We start from the raw sequence: 18,399 nt of genomic DNA, 5'->3' as shown, positions 1-18,399 counted from the left end.
CTTCTAGCATCTTCCCTTGTCGAGAAATAACCGATTTTGTCAGGATGACTTTTACAGATTTTTTTCCCATTTTAATTTCCCATTAGAAAGTTAGCTAACTGATCAGTAAGTTACATGTAGTAACACATTTTGTCAGGATCACTTTTTTGACATATGTAACACATGGTAACAATGTATAGATGCAATTGATATTGCTAGATTTGGTTGATTCTGCGTCTATTTGTGCAATGCTTATGTGGAAATCTGTTTAACGGAATCATTGATACCGGAAGAGACATAAGTTCACGGATAACATGGCACCGGAAGTGACATAAGTTCAAGGGTAACGTGGCACCGGTGAAACCCGTTATTACTGCTTCGCAGGTCTAGTTTTCACTGTGATTCTTTATTTTTCACCAAAATTTGGCAAAAGTAATCATTTTTCGCCGTATCTGACACAAATTAATAATAATTCAACATGATTTACAAGTAGAATTTTGCAATTAAAAAAACCTGCAGTCTGTGCGTGTTCGAGTCTAGTAATGGCTGATCAGTTCAAACGCCAGGTTCAAAGGAATGCCATGCAGTTAACTCGTCCACAAGCAAACTTGTCCACACGAAAATTCTAGTTAAGTCGTCCACATATATCAAATTACATTGGTTGAGTCGTCCACATGGTACTGGCTGAGTCGTCCACAAGACATTGGTTGACTTGTCCACAGGGAGTGGATCCAGTAAGTTGCCTTTGTGAAAATAGGCCACTTGGCAAATGAAGACAATTCAAGCAATTAGCACATTTATCGGTAATTTTAATAACCCCATATTCCATAAAACTTAACCAACTGATATCTCAAGCTATTCTTTATAAGCACAAAAACACGAATGATGTCATTCACTTGTCGATATATTCATTATTAGCTAATATTAATAATAATCACCATTTCTGTACACAAAAAACAACTTTTGTCACAACTTATTTGAAATTCGGGGGGGTTACGATTTTCATCAATTGGAAGGTGTTTGGAATTCACAAGTTTTTGTCCAATAGAATGTGGTCTCTAGCACTCATGTGTATGACCTAATTTTAAGCTTAAAATTAACAACTTTTAAAATTTTGAGCATAACTTTTTTTTATTTTTTAAGATTTCGACTTGAACCATTCATAATCTGTTACAAATGGGTGGATTAAGCCAAAAATGGTAACAAAAACTTTCTGATTATCTCCCTTTTGAAAATGGGGGGTTGGATGGCCGAATGGTTAGCACGTGCACACCTATCATAAGGTCTGTCATTGAGTCAACTGCCGTGATTTCGATTCCCCAGTTTCCTCCCACTGCTAAAGACCCTTACGCGCAAGCGAATTAACAAAATAAAATTAAACCATATGAATATGTTAGTCCCAAAATGACCTAGTTTGTGTTGAGTGGAGGTCTGTCCGTCACACTTTTTGGGACACAATAACTCTCTATCTAATTGAGCTAGAATGTTCAAACTTGGTGTAGGTGTTTATTAGGTCAATGCCTTGATGGAGTTCGAAGATGAGCATTTCTGCTTAGGGTAAGCAGAGATAAGCAATTTGATTGGTTGATGCTTTGGGACATGCAGGGCTGTCCGTAATTTTTCACAGATGATTAGCAGCACTGCTAATCAAAAAGTCCAATTTTGCCAAATTTGATTAGCAAATTTAAAAATTGATTAGCAGTTTTTCGGTTTCAACATAAAACACCTAAATAACAAGATTACTTTAATTTATAACAAATGATTAGATTTCATTCTTAAGATTTTTAGAATTTTAGCACTGCTACAGTACAGGTAGCTGTGAACATTTCTGAATGTAGACTTTTGGTTATGCCTGAAGCCAATTCTTGGCAGTGGCTTCCGAAGTCCCACTCATTTTAATTCTTATTTCTTCGTTAGAAAACAACTTTGTCTGCTTTTTATCGTGTGTTACTATTTTTTTTTCAATCGGACGCGCACAGTTTTTTAGGAATAATCTCGATTAACTAGACAATAATATTTTACGGGAATTCTTACTTTGATTTCTCATTTTACAATACGTTTACACGTATTTATTTTTTATATTTTATTGGCAATACGTGGGGGATACACTGAATTTATTTTGTTAAAATTGAATACTGATATAATTACTCGAAATTGTTATGTCTTGCAACATGAGTGGTACTACTTGATTCCCTATTTCTGGTTTAATAATCCCAATTCATAGAGTTATGTCCCTGTATTACGTGTATAGTATAATGAATTGAGTCTGGGTAGTTCGAGAAGAAAATGTCACACGGAGAATTCAGTTTTGCTTATAAAATTTATTTGACATTATATACACGTTGAAAGTGTTGAGAAATGTGGATAAATCTTCGTGTCAATATCCAAAATGACAGGCATATAAATGATTCGCAGTTGCTTAGCAACGGACAAAATATGTATCGCAAATTGCGCTGCGATACTGGTTGTCGGCAGCCCTGGGGACATGATAACTTTAGTTCTAATTAAGTGAGAGTAATGAAACTTGGTGTATAGTTTCATTACATCATTACCTCGACTAAGTTTGATAATGAGTATTTTCTGCTCAGGGTAAGCAGAGCAATAAGCAATTGGATTGGCCGAGACTTTGGAACACAATAACTCTTCTTCTAATTGAGCCAGAATGTTCAAACTTGGTGTAGGTGTTTATTAAGTCAATGCCTTATGGAGTGCGAAGATGAGCATTTTCGGCTTAGGGTAAGCAGAGATAAGCAAATTGATTGGTTAATGCTTTGGGACACGATAACTTTAGTTCTAATTAAGTGAGAGTGATGAAACTTGGTGTATAGTTTCATTACATCAATACCTTGACTAAGTTCGATAATGAGCATTTTCTGCTGAGGGTAAGCAGAGCAATAAGCAATTTGATTGGCCGAGACTTTGGAACACAATAACTCTTCTTCTAATTGAGCATTTTCTGCTTAGGGTGCGAAGATGAGCATTTTCGGCTTAGGGTAAGCAGAGATAAGCAATTTGATTGGTTGATGCTTTGGGACACGATAACTTTAGTTCTAATTAAGTGAGAGTGATGAAACTTGGTGTATAGTTTCATTACATCAATACCTTGACTAAGTTCGATAATGAGCATTTTCTGCTGAGGGTAAGCAGAGCAATAAGACTTTGGAACACAATAACTCTTCTTCTAATTGAGCCAGAATGTTCAAACTTGGTGTAGGTGTTTATTTAGTCAATGCCCTGATGGAGTGCGAAGATGAGCATATTCGGCTTAGGGTAAGCAGAGATAAGTAATTTGATTGGTTGATGCTTGGGGACATGATAACTTTATTTCTAATTAAGTGAGAGTGATGAAACTTGGTGTATAGTTTCATTACATCAATACCTTGACTAAGTTCGATAATGAGCATTTTCTGCTCAGGTTAAGCAGAGCAATAAGCAATTTGATTGGTCGAGACTTTGGAACACAATAACTCTCATTCTAATTGAGTTAGAATGTTCACACTTGGCGTAGGTGTCTATTAGGCGAATGCCTTGATGGAGTTCGAAGATGAGCATTTTCTGCATAGGGTAAGCAGAGATAAGTAATTTGATTGGTTGATGCTTTGGGACACGATAACTTTAGTTCTAATGAAGTGAGGGTGAGGACACTTGGTGTATAGCTTTATTACATCAATACCATGACTAAGTTCGATAATGAACTTTTTTTGCTGAGGGTAATCAGAGTGATAAGCAATTTGATTGGTTGAGACTTTGGAACACAATAACTCTCCTTCTAATTGAGGTAGAATGTTCAAACTTGGTGTAGGTGTCTATTAGGTGAATGTTTAAACTTCATGTAGATGTTCATTAGGTGAATGTTTAAACTGGATGTAGATGTTCATTAGGTGAATGTCTTGACTGAGTTCAATGATTAACATTTCGAGCTGACAACAAGCAGAGCTAATCGATTTCATTTGTCGATGGTTTGGGACAAGATAATCTTGATTCTATCTGATAGAGATTGGTGAAACTGAGTGTATGGTTTGATTGGTCGATACTTTTGAAAAAAATAAATTTGCGATTAATTAATATGTGTCATCTTTTTATTTTGGAATTTTGGCGGGGGACATCAGCCTCACTGTTGGCTTGTATTAGATTTCATATCAAGTGAATTAAATGTTGTCTAAACATTAAAATCATAACGCCAGTCAACAAACAATAAGTCTTTTTTATTAGTACAGTAGAATCTGTATGAGCAGCCACTCCTATTCAGCGACATCTCCTTGTAAGCGGTCACGGTAAATTCCCCCAGTAAAAATTCTATTGTTTCATCTCTTTATTCAATGGTCACTCCTCTAACGCGGCCAGCGATTACTATTTTACTAATAAATTTAACAAAACATCGCCCATTCAACGGCCATTGTTGAATGATAGCATCTTGTCGTTCTTCGTAACACTTCCGCTAATCCCGTGACTAGTAGTTAATTAACTGGACCCCCACTAATCAGGTAAAAAGAAATGTGAAAATAACAATAAACCCTGGATTATCTGTTAATTAATCTTTTGTTTTATTAAAACGACTAACCTGATCATTGTTTTCACGCGTAACAACACATTATTTGATACTGATTGAATAAAATAAAGTACCGACTGAAGCCGAGTTTTGTCACGATCATCTAGTATCTCTTTTCCATTTCCACTTGGGGATCACGTGGGTAAGGCGCTGGCTCGCTAGCCTGGAGGTCGGGTGTTCGATCCCTGCATTGGCCGAGAAAGTTCATCCAGATTTTTCGGCGTGGTTCCCCCTTGTCAGTGATGCAGGACGGAGGGCCGGACAAGGACAGCTGTCTAGTCCTTCGGATGAGACGAAAAACCGAGGTCCCGTGTATATATTGGAATGCACGTAAAAGATCCCCTGGCAGTTGGAATTCGATATAAGAGTAGGCGATAGTGCCGCTGCCCGGGCAAAATTTCCCTCATAGCACACTGTATGGCGTATGCCCGTCTTCATTAGCCCAGGTTAGGAGCAGAACAGTAGGACGTTAAACCCCATTTCAAAAAAAAAAAAAAAAAATTTCTTGTTCTTAAACAGACGTTTTAGCGCCTCCTATAATCACTAGGGACCGGGTATCATTCAGATTTGATGAAAAAGGGAAAGAAACGGAGCTTACCATCTATAATCTAATAGTAATACACATATTCAGTTAATAGATTGCCATGCAGAAAGTGTTAAATACCATCAAGATTCATCAAATAACGCCCAGTTTGTGCTACCGTTTAGTTTAAGAAACACCATTTAGTTTTGACATCGGTCATCTAGTTTATGACCATTTAGTTTAGTTTTGATATTGGTCATCCTGTTTATGACCATTTAGTTTCATAAACTAGACAACCGATGTCAAACTAAACGGTAGCACAAACTGGGCGGTTTTTGATGAATCTTGATGGTATTAACACTTTCTGCATGGCAATCTATTAACTGAATATGTGTATTAGATTATAGATGGTAAGCTCAGTTTCTTTCCTTTTTTCATCAAATCTGAATGATACCCGGTCCCTAGTGAATATTACATACAGAGTTACACCCCCTGTAAATCGGTGACAAAATCAGCGATGTTTTTTTGTCCATGTGCTTTTTTTGATAAAATAAAATTAATTCATCGATTTTCTTCACAAAAATGGATAAATGTTATCGAATGCATCACAATGGTAGACAGTAGTATCGAAGGTTGGTACAAAATGACAAATTTACAGAAGTTATGTCCGAGTCTTGAGTAAAGAATTTTCGTTCGCCGCAAGATTCAGCGACGGTCAAATTTACCAATGCAAGTATTGATGTTTGCTTCCAATGCACCCAAGCGTAATATTTAATTGATGTCAGCACAAAAGCACCGAGATTTTATTCAGAGGCCACTCCCGTTAAGCGGTCAGTCGTGAAAATTCCCTTGGGTGGCTGCTTAATACAGATTCTACTGTATTACAAAAATATTGTTGAAGTTATCTCGGCCAGGATCAATCAACCAAGCTAGTTGATTATTGGGTAAATAAAACAATTATAAACATGTGATTTAACATTTATTCCATACAATTAACACCTATACGAGTTAGGACTGCAAAGATACGCCAGGCCACGATACGATGCGCATCATGATTCATACGATTAATATCACGATTCATACGATTAATATCACGATATTGGAAATAAATTTAAGAAAAGCTGTTAAATTACAAAAATATTGTTGAAGTTATCTCGGCCAGGATCAATTAACCAAGCTAGTTGATTATTGGGTAAATAAAACAATTATAAACATGTGATTTAACATTTATTCCATACAATTAACACCTATACCAGTTAGGACTGCAAAGATACGCCAGGCCACGATACGATGCGCATCATGATTCATACGATTAATATCACGATTCATACGATTAATATCACGATATTGGAAATAAATTTAAGAAAAGCTGTTAAATTTTGACAGTCTTTCACTGTGAAATTTGAAGGCCTACTTTTATGATTTACTTTAAATGTGACCAGTGTTTTCTTGGTCAACTGACCGCATTTCATTGCTGTCATGCTAAACGGGAAATCCTAAAAACTCCCATACTTTACTTGTGACTTATGTACTTGGTATTTCGATCTCAATATTGCTTTTGTCAATCGTGTGACTTGAATTTGGTAAATTCATTATGAAAAAATTTCAGTTGGCTGGATCGTATTGCCACAACAATTTCAGCCAATGAAAAGCTTTCTCATTGTCAGGTCAGTCATAGATTACGGAACAGCAAAGGAAATAACGTTACGAAGATTTTAATATCAAATATTAATATACTTTGAAAATCTACTGATCAATGTATGTAGTACCGGTATGTACAAATCACCATTGTTATCTTATATACAGTAATATTATCACAAATCGCATATTATGGACGTATATATATACTAAACAGCATAAGAAAAACCTCAGTACGATTTCAAAATCAGGAGAGTCACTTTAATCAAATCATTCTAGTAAACGACTTACTTAATGGATCAAAGCAATTTTTTGTGAACAGTATGTTGACACTTTAGTGATTAATTCATCACAATTCCAAGACATTACGAGAAGGTTTAGAGTCTGTACACAGTCTATACATCAGTATCTGGTGTGTACACCGCGAATGTCAGTAACAGCAGCGCAGCGTCTGTACATGGAGTTGACCAGACTGACAAACACCATCAGCAAACGCACTAAATACAAAATATGCACATAAAACATTACAGCTTCAAAAGCATTATAAATAGTTGATTGATGAACACCATTGGCACCTGGAACCACACTCTCAGAAAAGCCTGGCGCAATCCATCGGCTGTATTTGATCTCGGTACAATGTTATTAAACATACATTATGCAAGAGCTAAATCTGCCTATTGCAAGTCTTTATTTAGGCTTCAGATGTTATAGAAATTATTAATTAGACTTTTATTTACGCAACAAGCTCAAAATCAACTGTGTAGACCCTTGGATCGCTTGGATATCCATTTGGATTTAAACAGTCGTCCATTTAAAAATTAAATCAATAAATGGCGGACCAAGCTAACATTTACCATTAGTCACTGATGTCACTACCGGAAACTGGTGATGAAAGGCCTGCCAAGCGAGGCTACCATAGCCATAGAGCTTGTTACTTGATAATTGAGAATATGTGGGTGGAGTTATCGTCTGTCAAACGATCGCCAATTCTCATAGACGGTGCAGACACAATTGATGCCTATTTCTAGTCCAAACTTCCAACAGTGACAATTCTGTTCAGATCAAAGTAATTTGACTGAAATTTTCAACATTTTCTTTTTTTATCATCTATTTTTGAATTATTATAGCAAGAATGGCCAACTCTTTACAAAACTCTTACCTAATGTATCTTAAATCTCCTCTGAATTTCATCCCAAAGATGTTCAATCGGGTTTTAAGTCAGGACTAAGCCTAAGGGCTGGCCAGTGCATAACGTTGACACCGTTCTGCTGTAGAAAGTCCCAAGTAACTCTGGTGGTGTGGGCACGGGCGTTGTCATGCTGGAAAACCTTTCGATGACGTGCGAAATGTGGTATGACGTGGGGTCTGAAAGCTTGATCGATGTAGCGCACTGCTGTGATGCTGCCTCCTCTCCCTTGACCAAGATTTTGGAACACCACAGGAACTACTCTCTGGACCTCCCCATTAGTCTCATTCCACGACACATTGGTCAGAATAATGCTGGCCACGTCGACGCCATATTCTGGTCCTGCCATCTGCAGTTGATACGCAATACCGACTTTCATCTGTGAACAGAACAGTTCTCTATTGCCTGTGTCACCAGTTCTGGTGTTGGTGGGCAAACTGTAGACTAAGACGTTCACGTTGATGGTGAGGGGTGAGGATCAGTCCACAGTAAGGTCTACGGCAATGGATGTTCTCTCTGGTGCGACGTCAACACACTGTATCGGTACTGATGGGTCTTTCGTGTGTTCCCACTGTCTGACGTGCTGTCTCAGATGCCTGTGCATGTGCTGCTGTCGCACAACATGGCGGTCTTGTGGAAACCCTTGGTCTACCAGTTTGGGGGCGATCATCCGTGGTGTTGGTGGCCTGAAAGTGTTGCTGAAGCCTGTAGATGTTCCGAACATTGACCTGGAAGTGATTGGCAGTGGCTTGTTCAGTGTGGCCTGCATCGAGTCTTCCAAGCGCCTGGTTCCTCTGAGCTGTCGTGACTCGTGGCATGCAGCTGACGTTGTAGTGTGAATGTTTCAACCAGGCATGGGGATGCATTTTATAGGGCTGGTCCCAGTGAACAGCACATGCAGCATGAGTTACCTGAAAATCATGGAGAACACATTACCATCTCAGAAATCAGGTTGCTTTTTTGAGAACATTTCCTGGGTTCAATTCTGTGTTTGGGAAGGAGTCTTATTGCTGAGGTAAAGTTGGAGATGTGGTCACAAATATACAATAGAAACATTTGGCAAGTTTTATGCAATGTGTCTATTCAGAGTAACATACCAACCTGACGTTTCTTTTGCTGCTTAGATATACTATTCAAAAAAAGTAGGGGATATTTGATTTTGGGGGCATAATACTAAAATATGCAAATGACTACGAAAAAAGTCACTATAGAACCTAACAGAAGAAACATTTCCAGTTACATGTGACGCCCAAACGCACCAATAGCTACCGCATGGAATGCAGGTGATGCTTGGGATCATCATGGGGGTCCAACCCAAGATTTGCACGACTCTGACTTTGAATGTTACAGTCATTGTGGCATTGAATTCCAGGGTGGAAACATCAGTTTAATTGTTTTAGTGACCAGAAAACAAATTTTGATATGCGTCGGCTTACCCAAAATGAAAGGTTACGTGCCCTTGGCATGCTACAGATCGGCACAACACAGGCGGTTGTGGCGCGGACGATGAATGTTTCTCAGTCTGTCATAAGCAGGCTATGGTCCAGATACCGTGATACACAATCTGTACAGGACAGACCACGCTCAGGTCGACCAAGGGCGACAACTCAAGCCCAGGATCGATTTATCCGTACCTTGGCCTTGAGAAATCGTGTCATCACAGCAAATCAGATCAGCGCTCGTCTTCAAACAGACACTGGTGTGAGAGTGAGTGGCCAGACGATTCGGAATCGACTGCATAGGGGTCACCTTCGCGCCCGACGTCCTCGCGTGATCCCTTGTTTGAGAGATCATCACATTCAGACAAGACGTCGTTGGTGTAGGGATCGTCAACACTGGGATAATCGACGCTGGAGCAATGTGATGTTTTCAGATGAGTCAAGGTTCACTGTTGATTTTTTGGACAGACGTAGGAGGGTGTGGCGTCGTCGAAACGAGCGCTTCCAAGACGTTAACGTCATCAGACATGATCGATTTGGGGGTGGTTCTGTTATGGTGTGGGGAGGCATCACTGTTGCTGGAAGAACGGCTTTACATGTTGTTGCAGGGCGTGTTACAGGCCAGTACTACCGGGACAACATCTTGGCAGTCCATGTTGTGTCGTTCGCACGACGTCATGGCCGCCGTTTCATCTTCCAGGATGACAACGCAAGATGTCACAGGGCCAGGATCGTTACAGGTTACCTCCAACAACAGAACATCACCACATTACCTTGGCCAGCACTGAGTCCCGACCTCTCCCCCATCGAGCATGTCTGGGACATGCTTGGACAGAGGTTACGTCAATGTCAACAACGTCCTGCCAATGTCCAAGAACTTGCTGCTGCGTTGCAACAGGAATGGGACAATCTGGACCAAAATGACCTTAGACGTCTCATTAGGAGTATGCCACGTCGGATCAATGCTTGTTTGGCAAACAGAGGAGGATTTACCCGTTACTGACTTGGTTGTGATGCTGTGGTAACTTTGCTGTTTGACCCCGGGTATCATTTTACCCTTATAATGGTCAGTCTGTGCCTTACTTAGTCTAACGATCATTTGGAATAAATCGATGAATGTGAACTTCATTTCATTTTGTCATTTGTTTCTTCGTCAGTTTCATTAGGTGACTTTAATAACACTTAAAAATCAAATATCCCCTACTTTTTTTGAATAGTATATTAATATGTTGTTTTTTTTCTGTATATTATTCAAGTGTGTAATTTGAACCCAACTTAATTTCCAGCACGACTTGCTTAACCAGACAGATATTTTAATCCTGACGAAATAGGTGTAATAAGCCACTTCATGTGTCATAAACTTCTTGACACTAGCTGAAAGTAAAAAAGTTATTTTGCACATGGACTTATTTATTATTTGGATAACGAATTACGATACGGCCATTGATTTATCGTGCATCGTAGATTTTTAAAACATTGCGGTTCATCGATGAATCGTTGCAGCCCTAGCACAGTACGAGTCAACCATTAGTTGTGGACAACATAAACAATGGTTGTGGATGACTTAACCGTGGAAGAGTTTGCGTGTGGACGAGTTAACTGGCACCCGTTCACAGTAATGATCCTGTCCCTGGCTTAGTGATATTCACTTAGTGAAGTTGTAAAGACTAATCCAATACCAGAAGATCAACATAATCGGAGCCTTATTGCACTTTCACCCCTCAAATTTTTAATTTTTTATACGCCCACAGAGTTATGGCCCTTGATCTCATTGACAAACATTGTGGACCGCTCTCAAGGCTAAAAAATTAATATCCGATTGTCACTTGACTTACCTCTCTCGGTACCTATAGCAACGGGGGCGAAGTCGGAGGAGAATTCATTGTATACACAAGATGATGTTGTCTTTAATCGCTGACTATTTATTACAAATATCGAATCCTAATTAAATTCTCGGATTATCCACTGCCCGTGTCTTTTTTTGTGATTTTTATCTCAGAAAGTGTTGTACGTCTAACTCTTCATAAAGTTTATCAACATGTACACCAAGCGCTCAATCTTCGCGTGCAACCTTCGATGTCACACGTCCAGGTATTCCTATTCGACGGGCTGTCGATTAGGGGAACCCTTGGCCTTACATGAGTGTTTTTCAGGGAATCCAGTATTTTTCTAGTAAGATTGGATATCTCTACTTTCCATATATACCAAAATTGCCATACTTTTATTGGAAATAACCACCCGATAAATACTTTTCTGGGAACCTATCTTTAATGTTTTTCTGATAATTACTCCATGAGTTGTTACTCTAAATCAGATTTTAGTGTATTATAAATGTTTCATTACCAACAAAAGTAAAAACTTGCTGACTGCCCGCACGATTTAACTGCTGCGGGCGTATGTTTCGCTGCCCGGCAACCTATCTTTAACTATTTGATTTCTAACTATTTTCATTATCTAGGTCTAGATGATACCATTGTACCATATGTAGAACATTTTATGAACAATGAAATTGATGGAAGAAGATTATTAATGTTGACACACTCTGATCTAGAAAAATTACAAGTGATTAAACTTGGTCATCAAGAACTTATATTGGAAGCTGTTGATCTTCTAAGAACATTGGTATGTGCAATAACACTTTCTCAAGTTATCAAGCAGGTTTCGTTTATTAAAGGGTGTATAGCTCTATTCTTTGGATTGGAACATTAATTAATACAGACGAATATGAGTCAAAAAAGCATAATGTTACAATCTCTGATTATCGATTGTAGTTTACAGATTCATGATCCACCCAATACCTTGATCAGACAAATCTACACAGCAAATGATTTAATAGTATATACAAATGATAAAATGATATTGGGACAAATGAGTATAATTACGAGTATAACAACGTTGATCAGAATCAATGTACAGGATTACCTACAGTATTCAGACCAATTTTACCCGTATTCAGTTGAGGCCTTCTTTACTCTCGGTGCTTCTACTGCTTTGAAGTAGTAGTTTGTAGACAGTCCGTTACAGTTGTCTTCTCGGCGTTGCCCTAGTATGTCCGAAGTTGGCAGAATTATACAGGATCTTGAAGATCCAAAACTGACAGGATTAATATTCCTTGAATCGGTATAATCCAACATGGTAATGATCCACAGTAATCCTAAACTTGGATTACAACAGAGAGATCAAGTCTCTCAAAACAGCACAATGTAAAACAGACAGATAATTTCTCTCAAAACAGTACAAAAAGTGTAACAGCATGAAATGGCAATAAATCAAGAACACAGAGCATGTGGGTCAAATAGTAACTTGCGACAAACATTGAGTTCTGTATGAAGTGCTAAGAAAGTTCTGCCCTCGGACTATCCATGGTTATTTTTATTTTGCTTTTTCACTTCAGAGATACGGACATGAAACAGAGAATTTACAACACTTGGCTCTTCAGTTAGGATGTAAAGCACGCAGTCTGCATAATGAAGTACAGGCCCATTCTGGTGAAAATGACATTAATAAAGCTAATGTTTATCAATCTTCGTGTAATCCTAAACGCCTATCAATATCAGTTCTATCTGGTATAGCAGATTTATTAACAACTTTGAAAGTCTTAGTCTCATGGCTTGATAGGTATGTAATTGTAAATTAATAGGTTACATAAATTATTAGTAGTATAAAACTATTGTTTATAATTATATAAAGATTATTATTATTATTTACAATTTTACTATTAATGAATATCCAAAACTTTAAAAATGTTATCAGCAAGAGACATCATAGACCAATATTAGGCATGAAAGGAAACTTTGTTATTTTTTAATGAATTTAAATGCGATTTTCACCAATTGGAAGGTGTTCGGAATTCACAAGTTTTTGTCCAATAGAATGTGGTCTCTAGCACACATGTGTATGACCTAATTTTAAGCTTAAAATTAACAACTTTTAAAATTCTGAGCATAACTTTTTTTATTTTTTAAGATTTTGATTGAATCTTTCAGAATCTGTTACAAATGGATGGATTAAGCCAAAAATAGCAACAAAAACTTTCTAATTATCTTCCTTTTGAAAATGAGGGGGGGGGGATGGCCGAATGGTTAGCATGTGCGCGCTGTATCATAAGGTCTGTCATTGAGTCAATTGGTGTGGTTTCGTTTCCCCGGTTGTACTTGACAAGGAGTAGGGTTGAGACTTTAGAACACAATAACTCTCTTTCTAATTGAGCTAGAATGTTCAAATTTGGTGTAGGTGTTTATTGATGGGGTGATAACTATCGATCATTAAAAATGGATCGATAAAAACTGGAGAAAGTCAAACTTGACTATATAAAACGTAAACAGAGGGTCCAAGTTAAAAACTTGGCCTCAACGGCTTAATTGTTAACGCTCATGTGTGTGTGAAAAACACTCACGTTCCAGTAGTAATGCGTCTCACGTGATCTACACATTCGTTGTTAAGTAGACTCTATCACACAGACACTTAAAGGGGAAGACCAACGATTTCTAAACTGGACACTGTGACACAATTTAAGCCACGTGGCTAATTGTTTACATCACGTGATAGCTGGCACGTGACAGATATTAACCGAACACAAATTGGCGACCTATTCGGCTAGCGACCTATTCGACCGATCCAGCTGGCAACCTGTTCTGGACATCCAACTAAATATATTCCGAAAGCTGATTAAATAAGCTTTCGAAATATTATTAGTAAAAGTTGGCACAATCATATTAAAGGGGTGCGCTCTCATTCTGAATAGGTTGCCAACGAACAGGTTGTCAGCTGGATCGGTCGAATAGGTCGCTAGCCGAATAGGTTGCCAATTTGTGTTCGGTTAATATCTGTCACGCGCCAGCTATCACGTGATGTAAACAATTAGCCATGTGGCTTAAATTGTGTCACAGTGTCCAGTTTAGAAACTTAATTTACACAAACGCGTTGTATATTATACCTTCAAAACACCGTAAGTTCTTGTTCTTAATATCCTAATAAAGATTACCTTTCATCAGATTTTCTGCCAAACGGCGAAACGATCACAAAATACAGGGCTAAACTTGCTCCAAATTTGTATGTTTACTATAGTGACCAGTGAGCGTGTCGAACCAACTACGTCACTTCCGGTATTAATAAAAATTAATTTCTCGCTTGCAAATTATTTTTTGCATATGTTATAGGAGGGATTATTTCTAAATATATATTTATTATTTATGGAAACCTTATTGAAAATCGTTGGTCTTCCCCTTTAAATATAGAACATACATGAAAACGAATAAACCTATAAACATAATAATAAATTTTATTAAATACTAGTGTTGAAACTACTATTCGGATATTCGTTAACGGATACAAATTAGGGGTTATCCGAATCATTTTACTATCCGTTTACTATTCGTTACAATATATTCTGACATTCCGTATGCTCTATATTTAGCCATTTTTACGTCTGATCACTTTGAAATTTTCCCCAATGCAATTGATCACGTACGCAGCTCCATGAGCATAAATGTCAACATTATGCATATTATTTAGTGATAGTAACTAATAAAATTATTAATGTAGTGCAACGAAAACAGTAGTCTAAATAAAAAAAATATTCATTCATTCCCTGCGCTAGTTTACGCCATACGAGTTTAGACCGTGTTTTGACTTCCCACAATGAAATTTATTCATAACGACCTAGGTCACGTATATTCCCACTCACTGATTGGTTCAATAGTAGTAGATTATCAGAATGAGGCAAACGACCTTGCCGAAATAAATGGCACATGGTTTTATTTTACTTTTTTCATTCGTGTTGATTGAGCAAAATGATAAGTGGGAGGGTGCGGATAACAGGAGTAGTTATACTATACAAATTCCTTCACCTCATTGATTTTTTGGGATGTCAGACCGATGTCATAGATAGTCTTAATAATTACGGCTAAAGGTAGGCACGTTTTTTTCTTCGCGGCTCAAACAATTTGCAAATCGAAAGTACGATTTCATACTCGGCATACAGACACTCATAAACATTGAAACAAGTAAGAAATTATGAGTACCGGTATATGAACTTTTGATGTAATTGTGTTCAAGAATTTCACGTCTCCGAATTATCCGAATAGTATTCGGATAGCCAACAAAAGTATTCGGATCACAAATTTCGATCCGATTTTCAACACTATTAAATACTGCGTATTAGCATAATACAATATATATACAACGAACAGGAAAAACAAGCAGAGCTTATAAATTTTATTGGTCGATGCTTTGGGACAAGATAATCTTGATTCTATCTGTATAGTTTGATTGCTCGATACTTTTGAAAAAAATAAATGTGCGATTAATTAATATGTGTCATCTATTTATTTCGGCGAGGGACATCAGCCTCACTGTTGGCTTGTTTAAAAATATTTGTCAATAGCTGTCGTCTATCAACTTTTTAGAGTAATCTCGATCAAGTTTGGAAAAATGACGTCATTCTAATTGGAACTAAATGTTAGGTGTGAATTTGATATTAGATGTATTTATAGTTGTGTGAAATTATGAAACATTGTTATTTAACCGGAAATTTGAACTTTTATTTAATTTCATCTCCAATACATTACCTTTGAGTGCCAATCATGGCAACAGTTTTGAACTAATATCGCGACCACACCCTATTCCAGTATTACTATCACAGGCCATGTAGATCGACAATAATTACAACTTGCTTATGATGAGTACAAGTGTTATCATCGCTGTTATTTTCGTCTGAATCTGGGTCATATTCTCTTTCAAAATCACTTTCATTGCTGTAATTCAACCCATCAATATCTTAGCCATTATAGTTCATTATAAGAGCTAGTCACTATTACAAAAGACCCAAAGTTATTGGCTATTTTTCTTATTGTTAAGGAAGGGTGTCAGAAGACACGCCCACAAGCTGCAAGACCGACATTTTAAGACTATGCACTACAATGTCGTAGCCGGTTTTACAGCATTTTTGGTTCTAAGAGTTAAAATTCACTGTAAGTGCGACTTTTTTGCAAACGTAAGTCAATCTTTAAAATCTATCTCGTCCCTACAATTTTCAGTATCTTTATATTTTTTAAAGTCACGTCACAAAATTGAAGTTTTTAAGTGCACGAGACTGAGGTTATGCTGGGGAAAGAAAGACTGCAGAAAATAACCACAGAAAAAGAAAAACTGAGGCCGGCGGACCGACGTTTTTTTTTTGAGTGTTTTTTTCTCAAGTCTTTCTTCCCCAGCTTAACCGAAGTCGAGGACTTTATTTATCTTGCTTATAAACCGTCTATGTTTACATGTACGCAAAATGAAAATATCCCAGAATTCCCATAAGAAAAACCTTAGATCATGTTTTCTTACGGAAAAAAAACCCCCTACCCTGGAAGAATAACCTGTTACAGGTTTAAAGAAAAACTTCCAGAAGACTAACCCCAAATTCCCCTGTATATATCCAAAGCCGCCCCCCGACTTTCAGACTTCAATCAAGTTATTCCGGGCATAGAATATACCCCAAAGATCAAGGAGATTTATAAAGATGTGTAAATCTTTGAAATCGGGAAAAATGTTGATGCTAAGTGATTAAGTAAATCATTTGGTGCTTATTCTGAAAATTTTATCAAAATTGGTTTCAAGTATTTCTAAAATAATGCTAACTTTGTCGAACACATCAACACTGCCTTTGATTGAGGTAGAATGTTCAAACTTGGTGTAGATGTTCTTTACATGAATGTCTTGACTGTGCACTGGTGACCATTTTCTGCTTAGGTTAAGCAGTGATTAGCAATTTGATTGATCAAGTCTTTGGGACATATAACTTTGATTCTAATTGAGTGAGAGTGATAATATTTTCATCACATCAAATAACATGAATAAGTTCAGTAATGAGCATTTTCTGCTCAGGTCATCAGTGTGGTACAGAATATGATTGATGGATGCTTTATAAAAAGATAAATGTCCAAGTAATTGATGAATGTCAACTATTTATTTTGGGATGGAAGCGGGAAATGTCTGTCTCACTGTTGACTTGTTTCATATGTCATTGTTCTATTTTTACTTCCAGATAGTGAATGAACAAACAATAATCTGTATTATATTCATTTTTATACGCCCACATGGAAATGTAGACGTATATTGCCGTCGCCCCGTCCGTCCATCCATCGTCCACAATTTCTTTTGAACACTCTACAGACTACATTTAATTTATCATCTGATTGTTTTGAAATTGATATATATTGTTTGCATTAGTGAGATGAAGAATCCTATTTAATTAATTTCTTCTGGAGTTATGGCCCTTGTTTCACTTTGTTGCACCTTGTGAACGCTCTAACGACAAAAGTTATCAACCGATCTGTATGAAATTTATATGCATCATTTAAATTAGTAAAACAAAGAAGCCTTTTGAATTTCAGCAATTTCCGTTAATTAATCTAGACTTATGGCCCTTGTTTCACTTTGTTGAATCTTGTGAACACTCTAATGACAACAGTTATCATCCGATCAGTTTGAAATTGATATTCATCATTTAAATTAGTGAAATGAAGAAGCCTATTGAATTTCAGCAAATTTCAGCAATTTCCATTAATTTCTTCTAGAGTTATGGCCCTTGTTTCACTTTGTTGTACCTTGTGAATGCTCTAACGACAAAAGTTATTAACCGATCTGTATGAAATTTATATGCATCATTTAAATTAGTAAAACAAAGAAGCCTATTGAATTGCACCTTGTGAACACTCTAACGACAAAAGTTATTATCCGATCTGTATGAAATTTATATGCATCATTTAAATTAGTAAAACAAAGAAGCCTATTGAATTTCAGCAATTTCCGTTAATTACATTTAGAGTTATGGCCCTTGTTTCACTTTGTTGAATCTTGTGAACACTCTAATGACAACAGTTATCATCCGATTTGTTTGAAATTGACTTTGTTGTACCATGTAATTGCTCTAACGACAAAAGTTATTATCCCATCTGTATGAAATTTATATGTATCGTTTAAATTAGTAAAACGAACAAGCCTATAGAGTTTCAGCAAACTTCCGTTAATTACATCTAGAGTTATGGCCCTTGTTTAAATTTGTTGAATCTTGTGAACGCTTGAAAGACAAAAGTTATCA

General features: G+C 37.1%; 1 long non-coding RNA gene across 1 annotated transcript in view; it reads left to right on the top strand.

Annotated features, from left to right (window-relative positions):
* Window positions 1-18,399, top strand: part of LOC130010430 (uncharacterized) — a 62,017-nt gene that overhangs the window by 18,116 nt on the left and 25,502 nt on the right. The window contains exons 2-3 of the long non-coding RNA XR_007675413.2: window positions 11,773-11,936; window positions 12,709-12,932. This is a non-coding gene — a long non-coding RNA (uncharacterized LOC130010430). The remainder of the gene's footprint in view (window positions 1-11,772; window positions 11,937-12,708; window positions 12,933-18,399) is intronic.

Source organism: Patella vulgata, chromosome 2 (genome assembly GCF_932274485.2).
Source record: "Patella vulgata chromosome 2, xgPatVulg1.2, whole genome shotgun sequence".
Classification (NCBI taxonomy): Eukaryota; Metazoa; Mollusca; class Gastropoda; family Patellidae; genus Patella; species Patella vulgata.
Note: the sequence above shows the minus strand (reverse complement) of the source record. Positions and strands in the feature narration are given on the sequence as shown.